Source organism: Hypanus sabinus, chromosome 29, assembly GCF_030144855.1.
Source record: "Hypanus sabinus isolate sHypSab1 chromosome 29, sHypSab1.hap1, whole genome shotgun sequence".
Taxonomy (NCBI): Eukaryota; Metazoa; Chordata; class Chondrichthyes; order Myliobatiformes; family Dasyatidae; genus Hypanus; species Hypanus sabinus.
Window position 1 is genome coordinate 30,211,520 of NC_082734.1, and position 15,140 is coordinate 30,226,659.

Consider the following 15,140-nt stretch of genomic DNA (forward strand, 5'->3'; position numbering starts at 1 on the left):
TATAGAAGAGAATAAACAATCGCCGTTTCGAGCCAAGATGCTTTATCAGGTCTGGAAGAAAGGTCGACTGTTTCCCTCGGTAAATCCTGCCTGACTCACTGAGTTCCTGCAGCATTTTGTGTGTTTTGTTTTCTTACAACTCTTAGTTAGACCCTCTTTGCATTCAGTTTCAGTTCTACTGCTTAGAACGCAGAATTCGGTGAAAAAAAACAGCTGCTTCTTTGTTGACAACCGGCTTCCAAGTGGGGCTGAGATACAATAACTCCCCTTTATTGAGAGCACGCTTGCCCCTCAACACTAGCGGGAGGAGTACCCACCCATTTGCCCCGCACAAACATGGCTTCTCCGAAAGGTTACATCATTCTTTTGATCGGGTTGACTGACGTCATTACTTTACCATTTATGGCCATCCAGTCAGTGACGTGCGTGTGTGTGTTTTTTTTTGTGAATGAAAGGCATCTGCGTGTGTGGGTATCATCTGACCCTGGAATTCCAGGAACTGACTTGTTTTCATACAAGCAACAAGCGAAGAGGCTGAAAACAACATAATTTACACAGTATCTCCGGAAAACAGTGAGTAACGACCATAATCTTTTCAATTCGACCTATTTTGACAATTTAATACCTGTAATCAACTTCAGATATTTTCCCCTTCAAACAGAAATACCCAGATCCAATGTTGTTGTTGGGTTGGCTGCCTTGCTGCTGAATCACCGCTGAGTGAAAGAGCGTGTTCTTTTAAGGTCCATTTCAGGATCTAAAGTATTTAACGTTTATCGGGGATTGTTTTAATTCCAAATCCTCCTTTTTAACACTTAGCCCGTTTCCTCTATTCTGTTTTCAGACTTGTTAGCTTTTGTTTACGGGGATTATTGAAAGAGAGAAACGATTCGCTGTTTTCCCCCTCTTTGGAGGCTCGTTTTTCATCTGAACTCAACGAGGGTGGAGAAATAAGGAAGGAAAAGGAGGGGAGAAAATCACCTTAAGGAACCAGATATTTACCGAAAAAAAGCAGCCAAGCCCAGAGAGTTTGGCGGCATTCCACAGGTTGGTAACGTAAATAAAATGGAAATCTCCGGCTTAAGTGAGTTGGTGCATGAATATGAGGATAAAAATATGAAGTGTTGAATGAGATATTGAGAACTATGGGGAGTGAAAGTACGTCCCTGAAATACTCTTTGAATTGCCAGAAGCGAATGAGGTGTTTAAAGACAATGTTCACATGAGCTGCCTTCAAAAATCCGCACCTTTCCCTCAAAGGTCTGTTAAATTTTAACCTCGTGGTTCAGTAGGTATCTGGAATCGATTTCAGTGGCTTTAATTACGTGGTGCCTAGCCATTTACGGTTGGAAGTAGTGAGGTATTTTCTGCATTATATGTTGTTATGAGTTGGGTCAGTTGGTATCGGATCTGATGGCTTCTGTTGAAACAGCCGGAGATCTACTTTAATGAACATTGGCAGGGGGATAGGGGAGTTTTTAAAAATTGTGCCTCGTTACACCAAATGTTTATTTTAAATGGGAACGGTTGATACCAGGCAACAATTAAGAGGCCACAGGGGATCTTGGTAACCTCAGGTTAGGTTCTTCCCTGTTGATAGAACATGGCCAGGTTGAGATTTGGTATGTCACCGCAGATGTTGCTGAAGCATTTTTGCCTCTGCTTCTCCTTCTGTAAGTAATTGATTGGGCAGTTGAAGGTTGACATGCAGTTGTTGTGCCAAAGGAACTGTACCTCTCTTTTGAATCATTGCTCAGGAAAACTCAAGTCCATACAAAACAGATATTTACAATACATGTGGTATGACTTAATTCTTAAGACTTCTCATATTCCCATAACACTGAGTGAGAAACAACCACGTGAAGAATATTCCAGAAGGCTTCAGTAATATAAAACTGGAAAGGATTTGACCTCAGATAGAGGAAGCCAAGAGTGAGAATTAAGAGTTTTCTTGTATTATTAGGCATAAGTTGGAAACTGGTTTGTTATTGTCACGTGTACTTTTGTTTTGCATGCCATTCATAGGGATCATTTTTCCATCATATCAATACATGTAGAACAAGAGATACGCAATAACTGAGTGCAGAATAAAGTGTTACATAGAAAGTGCACTGCAGGCAGATAAGGTGAAAGTCCATAATGTTTGATGGTTCTGGGCCGAACATCATTGGAATTCAGAAGTATGTTGTTGGGATGGATCTCATTGAAACCTATCGAATATTGAAAGGCCTAACTAGAGTGGATGTGGAGAGGATGTTTCCTGTCATGGTGGAGAAGACTAGAAGAATAAAAATTAGGAATTACTTTTGCCAGAGGGTGGTGAGTGAATCTGTGAACTTCATTGCCACAGGTGGCTGTGCTGCCCAAGCCATTTGGTATATTTAAAGCAGAGGTTGATAGGTTCTTGATTAGTCCGGGCATCAAAGGTTACAGGAGAAGGCAGGAGAATGGTGTTGAGAGGGAAAATAAATCAACAATGGTTGATTGCTGGAGAGTTGATTGCTATGGAGAGGGTGCAGAGGAGCTTTACCAGGATGTTGCCTGGTTTGGAGAAAAAGTCATATGAAGCAAGGTTAGCAGAACTGGGACTTTTCTCTTTGGAGCGTAGAAGAATGAGAGGGGACTTGATAGAGGTCTACAAGACTATGAAAGGCATAGATAGGGTGGATAGTCAGTACCTGTTTCCCAGGACACCAACAGCAAACACCAGAGGGAATATGTACAAAATTAAGGGAGGGAAGTTTAGGGGAGACATCAGGGGTAAGTTTTTTACACAGAGGTTTGTGGGTGCCTGGAATGACTTGCCAGCGATGGTGGTGAGGCTAAAACATTAGGGGTATTTAAGAGCCTTTGGACAGGCACATGGATGAAAGAAAAATAGAGGGTTATGGGGTAGTTTGGGTTTAGTACTTTTTTTAAAGGATTATATGGGTCGGCACAACATGGAGGGCTGAAGGGCCTGTACTGTGCTGTGCTGTAGTGTTCTATGGTTCTAGGACCTGGTGGGCCAAATGGTCTGATTCTGCTCCTATGTGCTTATAGCCACTGTCCATGAAATATGAAAAGTAGCTAATTACAGTGAACTTTTACTTTGTGTCATCAACAGTAACATTATTAGGTGCCTCATTAATATCCCAGTCAGAGGATTTGTTCTGTATACCATAATAACTCTGCCTCCTATAATCCATACTATGCCAGTAGTTGACCGGTTTCCTTTATTACACAGCACAATCAGGAGTACAGACTGCTCACACTCTCTTCTAACCCTTTAGTTTTTGTGTAATCCTTTGCATGGAGAGTGATAAATGTGTGGAACGCCCTGCCAGGCGAGGTGGCAGAGGCAGATACTTTAGGGACTTTTAAAGGACTCAGATAGGCACATGAATAATAGAAGAACTGAGAAAAGGGTTGGATCGATCTTAGAGTAGGTTAAATGTTCGTGGGCCGTAGAGCCTGTGATGTTCTGTGTTCTGGTCGCAGGCCCGACGTCTGCATGTCAGTCTGCATCAGGATCCACTACAGACTGGAGGCCGAATAAGACTGCCTGTCTTGGGCTTAGAGGGCAGGGTATGTGTGCATGAGTGGGAGGGAGGAATGGGGCTTGTTCTGTCGCTTATGCTCTGTGCTGTTCTGCCGAGCGTCGTGGTCATGCTGTGTTGGTTCCGGAATGCGTGGCTTCACTTGCAGGTTGCCTCCAGCACACCTTTGGGCGTGTCATTTGTTAATGCAAACAATGCCGGCCACTGTGCGTTTCCACGCATAGATGAATCTGGGACCTTGCATCTTCTACCTTCCCATCACTTGTGAAATCGTCGTGCCGGTTTCCCCTATTCTGTAGGTCATCTATGAGTTACATGGGGGGATCCACTGCCCAGACAGCTCTTGCCACTTTAAAACACAGGAACAACACAGCACAGGACCAGGCCCTTCAGCCTACAATGTTGTGCCAAACCTATTAAATTAGTAATCAACTGGCCAACCAAAGTAATCCCTTCTGCCTACACAATGTCCATATCCTTCCAATTCCCTCACATTAATCTGCCTATAAATGTCTCTTAAAAGTCCCTAATGTTTCTGCCTCTACCATCATCCTGGAAAGGACATTTCAGTCACCCACCATTCTCTGTGATTTGAAAATAAACTTGCCCTTCAGATTTCCTTGGAACTCACCTTAAATACATCATCCTCTTCTTAAGTCAACGACAGCTTGCCAGAGTCCTCTGTCCTGGGCCGAAGGCTGATTGGGCATGTGACTTTCACCACATGACTTCAACCGTCTTCTCGGCAAAGATCCTTCTTCTCCAAGGGATGAGGTCCTTGGAGCTTCTGTTGGTTTCTGTATGTCTGGGTTTTTATGAGATGGGGTTGGCAGAGTTTGCTTGAATGTCTGCCCTTCGGCAGAACGTGGGAAAAATGTACCGTCTGTCTACTCTATCTATGCCTGTCATAATCTTATTCATCTCTGTCAGGTCTCCCCGCAGCATATGCAGCTCCAGAAAAAAACAACCCACTTTATCCAACCTCTCATTGGAGCACATGCCCTTTAATCTCAACATCCTGGTAAACTCTTTTTGCGGGCCCTATAATGGGGAAGTAGAGATAGATAAATCTGAGATTTTCCCCCTCAAGTCTTTCTCCCTCAGTCCTCCCTCTCACTGCCTTACAAATGCCTTGAACAATTCCTTTTTTGTACTTGTACCACACAGCCCTGCCCCCTGGTAGATGTTGTATCATCCCCAGGTGTCACATACACCGCAGACTGGAAACTCAATGCTAAACTAATATTGTAATCCCTTACATACCTTTTTTGTGTGGTGACAGTATTCATTTCTGTCAAAATTAATGAAAGAATTTATATATAACAGTCACAATCATTTGCATGCATCATCTCAAACTGAATCATAACCACTTACCCACTGGACACTTCCTATTGTGACTCGTCTCTTCGAGCTTTCAGATTGGTTTATTGTGGGTTTGGGACCAACCCTAATACTTCGTACTGGTTCAAGGCTGACCTCTCCAATTAGCTCAGAGTTTTCAATGGTGGTCTCATTTCTGATCATCATTAAAAGGAAAATGACAATTATTATTTCAATGCACTGCATCATCTATGGCTCTTGGCCAAGGAATTCTAACTTGTATTAGTATTTCATTATCACAGAGCACAGAAGTGGGCTCTTTGGCCCATCTGATCCATGTCAAGCAAGGTTTCCATCTAAGCTGGTCCCTTTTGCCCATATTTGGCCCATATGCATTTAAGCCCTCTTTGTGCAGCACTGTAATGTAATGGTTAGTGTAACACTATTATAGTGCCAGTGACCTGAGTTCAACTCTGCTGCTGTCCGTAAGGAATTTGTACTTTCTCCCCATGAATAAATGGGAAAGCACGTGGTGCTCTGTTTTTCTCCTGCGTGCCAAAGACGTACGGGTTGGTGTGATAATTGGTCACATGGGTTTAATTTGGCAGCGCAGGCTTGTTGGGCTGGAAAGGCCTGTCACTGTGCTGTATCTCTATAAAATCGATTAATCTCTTCTGCCTATATACCTGTGCAAGTACCATTCATATCTTTGTGTTCGGCTCAAATTATTTCTTTTGTTGGCCTCTGATACTGTTCCTTTCTCCTAACCTGGCCTCTCTTAGCCTTCCTCTGGCCTACTGCCCATCCTTTCATTTTCATTTTCTCCAGCAGCCATTGTCCCGCCGTATCTTTTCCCTCAGACGTACATAGTTCAGCATAGGAACAGGCCTTTTGCCCGAAGTACCTATGTCATCCATGATGCTAAACCAAACCAATCCCAACTGCCTCTTATAATTTTATATAATTTTCTCCTATTCTTAAAGCCAATATGCCTTTCCTTCTATTCTCTCATCCAGGCCACATCTTGGTGAACCCCTTTTTGTAGCCTTCCCAAAGCCTCTATGTCCTTTCTGTAATGCGATGATCAGAACTGCACACAGTACAATGAAGGCAAACCAAAGCTTTATGCAATTTGCAACATGACTTTCTGACACTTATACTCAATATGCTGAACAATGCCATCAAACTATAGGAAATAGGAGCAGAATTAGGACATTCAGCACATTGAGTCTACTGCACCTTTCGATCATGCTAATTTACTTCCCCCTCAACCCCATTCTCCTGCCTTCTCTTCATAACCTTTGACTCCCTTACAAATCAAGAAGCTGTCAACCTCTGTTTCAGATATACCCTCTGACTAGGCCTCTGCAGCCGTCTAGAGAAATTCCTTCTCATTTCTGGACTTCCTTGTATTCTGTTGCTGTGCCCTCTGGTCCAAGACCAACCTCTCCCCTTTGGCAACATTCTCTCAACACCCACTCGATCTAAGCCATTCAATATTCAGTAGGTTTCCATAAAACCATAAGACATATGAGTAGGATGAGGCCATATGGCCTTGCAAGTCTGCATTGTCATTCCATCAAGGCTGATTTATTATCCCTCTGATCCCCGGTCTGCCACTTTCACATAAACTTTGATGCCATGATTTAGAAACATAGAAAATAGGTGCAGGAGTGGACCATTCGGCCTTCAAGCCTGCACCACCATTCAGTATGATCATGGCTGATCATCCAACTCAGAACCCTGTACCTGCTTTCTCTCCATACCCCCTGATCCCTTTAGCCACAAGGGCCATATCTAACTTCCTCTTAAGTATAGCCAATGAACTGGCCTCAACTGTTTCCTGTGGCAGAGAATTCCACAGATTCACCACTCTCTGTGTGAAGAAGTTTTTCCTCATCTCGGTCCTAAAAGGCTTCCCCTTTATCCTTAAACTGTGACCCCTCGTTCTGGACTTCCCCAACATCGGAAATAATCTTCCTGCATCTAGCCTGTCCAATCCCTTTAGAATTTTATACGTTTCAATAAGATCCCCCCTCAATCTTCTAAATTCCAGTGAGTATAAGCCTAGTCGATCCAGTCTTTCTTCATATGAAAGTCCTGCCATCCCAGGAATCAATCTGGTGAACCTTCTCTGTACTCCCTCTATGGCAAGAATGTCTTTCCTCAGATTAGGGGACCAAAACTGCAAACAATATTCTAGGTGCGGTCTCACCAAGGCCTTGTACAACTGCAGTAGAACCTCCCTGCTCCTGTACTCAAATCCTTTTGCTCTGAATGCCAACATTCAATTTGCCTTTTTCACGCCTGCTGTACCTGCATGTCCACCTTCAATGACTGGTGTACAATCACACCCAGGTCTCGTTGCATCTCCCCTTTTCCTAATCGGCCACCGTTCAGATAATAATCTGTTTTCCTGTTCTTGCAACCAAAGTGGATAACCTCACATTTATCCACATTAAATTGCATCTGCCATGAATTTGCCCACTCACCTAACCTATCCAAGTCACCCTGCATCCTCTTAGCATCCTCCTCACAGCTAACACTACCGCCCAGCTTCATGTTATCCGCAAACTTGGAGATGCTGCTTTTGATTCCCTCGTCTAAATCAGAAATATATATTGTAAACAACTGGGGTCCCAGCACTGAGCCTTGTGGTACCCCACTAGTCACTGCCTGTCATTCTGAAAAGGTCCCGTTTACTCCCACTCTTTGCTTCCTGTCTGCCAACTAATTCTCTACCCACATCAATACCATACCCCCAATACCGTGTGCTTTAAGTTTGCACACTAATCTCCTGTGTGGGACCTTGTCAAAAGCCTTTTGAAAATCTAAATATACCACATCCACTGGCTCTCCCCTATCCACTCTACTAGTTACATCTTCAAAAAATTCTATAAGATTCGTCAGACATGGGTTTCCATTCACAAATCCATGCTGACTTTGTCCGATGATTTCACCTCTTTCCAAATGTGCTGTTATCACATCTTTGATAACCGACTCTAGCATTTTCCCCACCACCGATGTCAGACCAACCGGTCTATAATTCCCCGGTTTCTCTCTCCCTCCTTCTTTAAAAAGTGGGGTTACATTAGCCACCCTCCAATCCTCAGGAACTAATCCAGAATCTAAGGAGTTTTGAAAAATTATCACTAATGCATCCACTATTTCTTGGGCTACTTCCTTAAGCCCTCTGGGATGCAGACCATCTGGCCCTGGGGATTTATCTGCCTTTAATCCCTTCAATTTACCTAACACCACTTCCCCACTAACCAATCAAAAACCTATCAACCTCTGCTTTAAGTCTTTAAATGTACCCAGTGAATTGGCCTTCAGAACTGTCTGTTGCAAAGAATTCCTCAGATTCACCACCCTTTGTTCTAAAGGGATGTCCTTCTATTATGACACTGTGCCCTCTGGTTCTAAACTCACTACTATAGGAAATATCTACTCTTTCTAGGCCTTTTTTAATATTTGATAGGTTTCAATGAGATTCCTCATCATTGTAAACTCCAGTGAGTACAGGCCCAGAGCCTGCAAATGCTCCTCATACAATAGTCCTGATAAAGCTTCACCATTATAATCCTTGTGGAACACAGCAGGCCAGGCAGCATCTGTAAGGAGAAGGACGTTTCGGGCCGAGACCCTTTGTCAGGATGCTGCTTGGCCTGCTGTGTTCCACCAGCATTTTGTGTGTGTTGTTTGAATTTCCAGCATCTGCAGATTTCCTCGTGTTTGACCATTATATCCTTGCTGTTATATCCGCGTCCTCACCAACTCAGCCTACGGGTTGACCTTCTGGCAATCCTGCACAAGGACTCCCAAGTCCCTTTACAGCTCTGATTTTTGAATTTTGTCGCCATTTAGAAAATAATCTATACCTTTATTCCTTCTACCAAAGTGCATGACCACAACTTCCCTTCACTATATTCCATCTGCCCTTCTTTGTCCATTCTCCCAATCAGTCTAAGTCATCCTGCAGATTCTCTGCTTCCTTGGCACTACCTGCCCCTCTGGCTATCTTTGTATCATCTGCAAACTTGGCCACAATGCCAACAATTTGGTCATCCGAATTACTAACATATGATGTGAAAAGAAGTCCCAATAACGACTCTCGCGGAACGCCTCTAGTCAATGGCAGCTAACCAAAAACGGCCCCAGTTATTCCCACCCTTTGCCTCCTGCCAGGCAGTCAATCTTCTATTATCTTTCGTAGAATACCATGGGTTCTTCTCCTGTTGATTTGTAAATTTAACAAGAAATTTAATGGCATCTTGCAGTGATATTAAATCTGATTCTGATTCTCATTTTGAAGCATGTGTGGCACCTTGTCAAAGGCCTTCTGAAAATTCAAGTGAATAACATACGCTGACTCCCCTTTGTCAATCCTGCTTATTATTTTCTCAAAGAATTCCAACAGATTTCTCAGGCAAGATTCCCCCCACCCCCCCAACACCTTCCCAACCACTGAAGTCAGGTTAACAAGCCTATAATTTCCTTTCTTCTGCCTCCCTCCCTCCCTCCCTCCCTTAAAGAGTGGAATGACATCTGCAATTTTCCAGTCCTCCAGAACAATTCTAGAATCTAGTGATTCTTAAATGGTCATTACTACTTTCTCCACAATCTCTTCAGCTACTACTTTCAGAACCCTGGGATGTATTCTGTCCGGCCTAGTTGACTGATCTACCTTCAGACCTTCCAGCTTCTCAAAGTCGAAGTCAAATTTATTTATAAAGCACATTTGAAAACAACCCATGTTGACCAAAGTGCTGTACAAACCATAACAGGTAGCTAAAGTCACAAATACAAGAAACACAGACATAAACTGCAAGGCACTCAGTTTATAGGCACAAAATAAACAATACATGAGCCGAGGCACGAGCCAAAAATCAGCCACATCAGGAAGATTCAAACGCTAGTGAATAAAGGTAAGTTTTGAGCCTGGACTTAAAAGAGTCGATGGAGGGGGCAGATCTGATGGGGAGGGGAATGCTGTTCCACAGTCTAGGGGCTTCAACAGCAAAGGCGTGGTCACCCCTGAACTTAAGTTTAGATTGCGGGACAGCCAGGAGCCCCAGGTCAACCGACCTGAGGGACCAGGAAGCCCAGGAGATCAGCCTATTTACAGCTTTATAAACAAACAGGAGAACCTAAAATCAATTCTGAACCAGTGGAGCGAGACCAGGATAGAAGTAATATAGTCTCTCTTCCGGGCACCCGTCAGGAGCCTGGCTGCGGCGTTCTGGACCAGTTGCAGGCGGGACAGGGACTACTGACAAATCCCAGTATACAGGAAGTTGGAATAGTCCAAGTGGGAGGATATAAGGGTGTGGATGACTTTCTCGAGATCTTTAAAAGAGAGAAACTGCTTGATTTTGGCAATAGTACAAAGTTGGAAAAAAAATGGCTTTTACTACTGCATTAACTTGCTTGTCAAACTTAAAGGCGGAATCAAATATCACACCAAGGTTTTTGACGTGGGGTTTGACAAGGGTGGACAGGTCTCCTTAGAAAGAGCAACTACAGTCACTTCTGCCTCCTAATATTCTCAAATTTCTGTCATACTGCTAGTGTCTACACGGTGAAGACTGATGCAAAATACTTATTCAGTTTGTCTGCCATTTTGTTGTCCCCCAACTATTTTGACAGCAATTCACTCTCACATCACTTTTACTTTTCATAGATATGAAAAAACATTTTGTGTCCTCTTTGATATTATTGGTTAGCTTACCTTCATACTTCTTTTCTCTTCTTTTTAGTTCTGTTGGTTTTTAAAAGCTTCCCAATCCACTAATTTCCCTCTAATTTTTGATCTATTATATTCACTCTCTTTTGCTTTTATGCTGTTTCTGACATCCCCTGTCAGCCCCAGTTGTGTCATCTTGTCTTTAGAATACCCTCAGAACCTCCCTCATCCCTGATAGTGTCCCCTTCCAATTAACTTCGGCCAGCTCCCTTCTCATGCCCCTACAATTCCCTTTACTCCTCTGAAATGCTGATATATCTGACATTATCTTCTCCTCAAACTGCAGGGTAAATTCTATCATTTTATGATCTCTGATTCCTAAGGGTTCTTTTACCTTAAGCTCCCTAATCAAATCTTGTTCATTACACAACACCCATTCCATAATTGTCTTTTCCCAAGTGGTCCCAACCACAAGCTGCTCTAAAAAGTCATTCCATAGAGATTCTACAAGTTTTTCTCCCTTGGGATCCAGCAGCAACCTGATTTTCCCAATCTGCAGGCGTATTGAAATCCCCCATGACTATCGTAACCTTGCCCTTTTGATATGCCTTTCTTATCTCCCGTTGTAATTTGGAGCCCACATCCCACACTGTCTGGAGGTCTGTATGCATCTCCCATCCTGGTTTATTAACCTTTGTAGTTTTTTAACTCTACCCACAAGGGTTCTACATCTTCTGATCCTATGTCACATTTTCCTAAGGATTTGATTTCATCTTTTATCAACAGAGTCACACAGCCTCCCCTTCACTGTCCTCTTGTCCTTGGATGTTAAGCTTCCTTGAGCCACAACTCAGTGGTACCCACAACTTCATACCTGCCGATCTCTTACTGTGCTACAAGATCGTCCACTTTATTCTGTATACTCTGTGCATTCAATATAAGCTTCAGTCCTGTATTTCTCACCCTTTTAACTTTTGCCCCATGTTACACTTCAACTCATCACCTGACTGCTATTTGCCCTATCATGTCCTTCCTCACAGTCTCACTACACAATGCATCAACACGTATCCTCAGCACTGTCCTCCTGCCAGATTAGTTTAAACCCTCCCCAACAGCTGTAACAAATGTGCCCGCAAGGTTATCGGTGCCCTTTGGGTTCGGGTGTAACCCATCCTTTTTCTGCAGGTCACACCTTCCCCAGGAGAAAACCCAAAGATCCAGAAATCTGAAAACCTATCCCCTGCGCCACTTCCTCGGCCTCTCATTCATTCTATTCCTGCCCTACTAGCTCGTGGACTGGGAGTAAGCCAGACAATTCCACCTTGGAGATCTTGCTCTTCAGCCTAATTCCTGATACTCTCTGTGCAAGACCTCTTCTCCTTTTTCTGTCTGTGTCATTGGTGGCACTCTCCCTCTTGAGAATATTCTGTAGCCACTCAGAGATATCCTGGACTCTAGCACCAGGGAGGCAACACACCATCATGGTGTGTTTTTTGCAGCCACTGAATCTCCTGTCTATTCCCCTCACTATCGAGTCTCGTATCACTATTGCTCTTCCCGAATTTACTCTTCTCTGGTGAGTCTCAGAGCTGGACACAGTGTCATTGGCCTGGTGGTACTGCTGTGCTCTGATAGGCTGACAGGTCACCCCCCGACCCTCCAGCAGTATCCAAAGGGGTATACTTGTTGCTGAGGGGGATGGCCACAGGAAACCCTGTACTGGCTGCTTATTCCCAGTACTTCTCCTAGTGGTCACCCATCTGCTATCTGAAGCCTGCACTCTGGGTGTGACAGGAAAAGGCTTATCCATGATGTTTTTAAGCTTTATGGATGTCCCTGAGTACGTCCAGTCAGGAGCTGCAGTTGATCGCATTTCCTACAGATGTGGTCATCAGGGAGACCCTGCAGTCCACCCACCTTACAGGAGGAGCATTCTACTGCCTTAACTGCCATCCTGACTACACTTGTTATACCTCTAACTTCTCAAGCTTAAGTTCTAGCCTGCAAATGTTCTCATGGAAACCTGCTGACCTCTCTAACACTGGCCCACTCCAACAGTGGCTGCTCCTCTCACACCTTGCCCCTGCTGAGTGTCTAAAAAAATCACCATGTTTGCAGCTTGCTGAAAAAAATTCCAATGAGATTCTCCCCCCCCACCCCATAGCTAGTAGAAGCCATCAAACACATGCATTAACCCTTTCATTCCCGGGATCATGCCGTAGCCCTCAGTTCCCTTCCTATTTCCATTAGTGCCATTTCAGCCAGAGTGACAATTTTCCATTTTATTCAACAATATTGTATCTTGTGCAACTACTGTTGCTTCTCCACAATGACTAACATATAGAACATAGGGTAGCAAGCAGGTTTGTGTCAGACTGAGAACTGCTGATGAATTGTTACAACGCACACCCATCCGTGCCAGCTTCCGAGATGCTCTAACTTCCCAGAGTATGGATAGCTGGTGCAGCCCCTTTGAAGATTCAGGACAGTCCCACTAATTCGCTCTCATGATTTGGGCACCAAGGATTGAGCGTTTAAGAAGCACCTAGAGCTGAGGTTCGGTACTCAATTGTAAGCCTACTTGCGATTTTGTCTAGTGTTTGTTCTGAGCTCGGATTCTTCATCCAGTTTAAAGCCGTGTCTCATTCCGAGACTTGGATACTTAAGCATTTGTCTCCAAGCAATTCTTGTCAATGACTCTCGTCACAGTATGATTGAGCCAGTATGGACCCAGCGGGGTATGGACCAGGCACGGCGAAGAAATTTCTGGACAGAGCTTGGAGATGCACGGCTTCCAGGTAGCCATTGGTCAACTTTTGCAAGGAGGGGGCCAGAGTGGCTTGGGAGAACCAACCGGTCCTGTACATTTTCGAACCCTGGAGAGATATGGCAGACCCGGGTTCCTGCTATGACTTCCTCATCCAGTGCTTGATAACGTATGAGCTCCAGCCGTTCCGGTTCCCTTCGGAGTGCACAAAGGTGGCTTCATTAACTTTCTTCTGTCCGGGAGAACTCGAGCCTGGGCCACTGCACATCGGGAATGCAGGTCTGCGATTTGCTCGGACTCGGAGGAATACTTAGCCGCCATGAGGGAAGTGTTTCATCACCCCGCTGGAGCCAGCTAGCCTCAGACCACCTGATGAAAGTTTGATGGGGAATCGGTCAGTGGTCGACTACGCGATCAAACGTCAGACCTTGGCCCAAGAGAACCATTGGAATGGGGAGTCCTTGGCCATGCTATACCACCCTGGACTCCGAGACAAACTGAAGGAGAACTTAAGGCTGATTTAGACTTCTTCATAGGCTCTACGCCATAGCCTACGCAAGTGGTCTATGCCATTGTTAGCATTTATACTTGTGCATTGGTGTGTCTGCGTCGCTCTGCAATTCACCGCCAAAACGCTAGTTGGCTGTGGGGTTTCTATGCCACTGTGTTGAGTTTCTTTGTGTAATTCAAACAATGGTGACTGAAACTGAGCACATCATGTTGGAGCTGGAGCTAATAAACGTTGAACAAGAGTTACTTTCATTGAAATTTCTGCAACGCAGGAAAGAGAGAAGACTTTAGAGGAGATGGTGTGTATAACCATTGAACAGATTGAGGCAGAAGGAGGGTGGTTTTTCTCTGCTTGTCCAAACACTGAGAGACACGGACGAGGAAATGCATTTCAAATATTGGCCGGGAACAAGAAGCAACTGGAAATGCATAGGAGGAAATGCGATGCTACCAAGTGGAGCAATCACAGTTGCTGCGGTCTGCATCGCCGCAACGCATAGTTACATTTTTGGGGAGGTTCTCGTCACACTACAGCGTAGGGTATGCAGCTATGCCGTACCTACAGCGTAGATTTGATGCAGAAGTATAAATTGGCCTTGAGAGGTTCTCTTCAACCAGTCCATCTGTCTCAATTGTCATCTGGCAGGGTGTAGGTGGGACTACATCATGAGGTCGAGGAGGGCTGGCCTGACCCCGGACTCAACGCATCATTGCTCCTCTCCCCAAAGTCAGACTATGACCAGCCCATCACCTGCTCAGTATCCAGTTGAACCCATGTAGATCGGTTCCACTAGACTCTCCCGATGAGAGGTCCCGGCACTGGAGTCAAGGCTGCTGCTTTTACTGCGGGGAAGCAGATCACCCGTGGGCCGAATGCCCAAAGCTGCAGCTACCCGGGGAACTGCTAAGACCGTGAGGACTGTGACGGTGGCAGCCACTTCACCCAACACCACGGATTCTGGTTTTGTGCTGAAGGCAGAGATACCTGGGGTAAGAACCTGAGGCAGGAGAAGGCTTTTGTGGACTCTGGGGCAGTACATAATTTTGGTTTGACATACCTCTGTGAGAGTTGAGTGCCTTCTTGCCTGCAACTGTCATGGTCAGCCACCTGCTAGGGTCCGGGAAGATCGAGCAACAGACTATGGCATTGTAGATGAGAATAGGGAATCATGTGGAAGAAGTTAGTTTCTACATTACTGACTCTCCACTCATACCCCTGATCCTCGGGTATCCTTAGGTGTCTCAGCATAACCCGTCTGTGGACTGGAGGAAGGGGAGAATCACTGCTTAGTCCAGCTATTTGATCTCCGCGAAAGCA

The 15,140-nt window shown here is 44.7% G+C and overlaps 1 protein-coding gene across 5 annotated transcripts in view; it reads left to right on the forward strand.

The window, feature by feature from the left end:
• Positions 1-436: 436 nt before the first annotated feature.
• Positions 437-15,140, forward strand: part of LOC132383183 (transcription factor MafK-like) — a 105,769-nt gene continuing 91,065 nt past the window's right edge. For all 5 annotated transcript variants that reach the window (XR_009508563.1, XR_009508564.1, XR_009508565.1 and 2 more), the window contains exons 1-2: positions 437-573; positions 845-1,047. The gene's annotated coding sequence lies outside the window, so the exon portion shown is untranslated. The remainder of the gene's footprint in view (positions 574-844; positions 1,048-15,140) is intronic.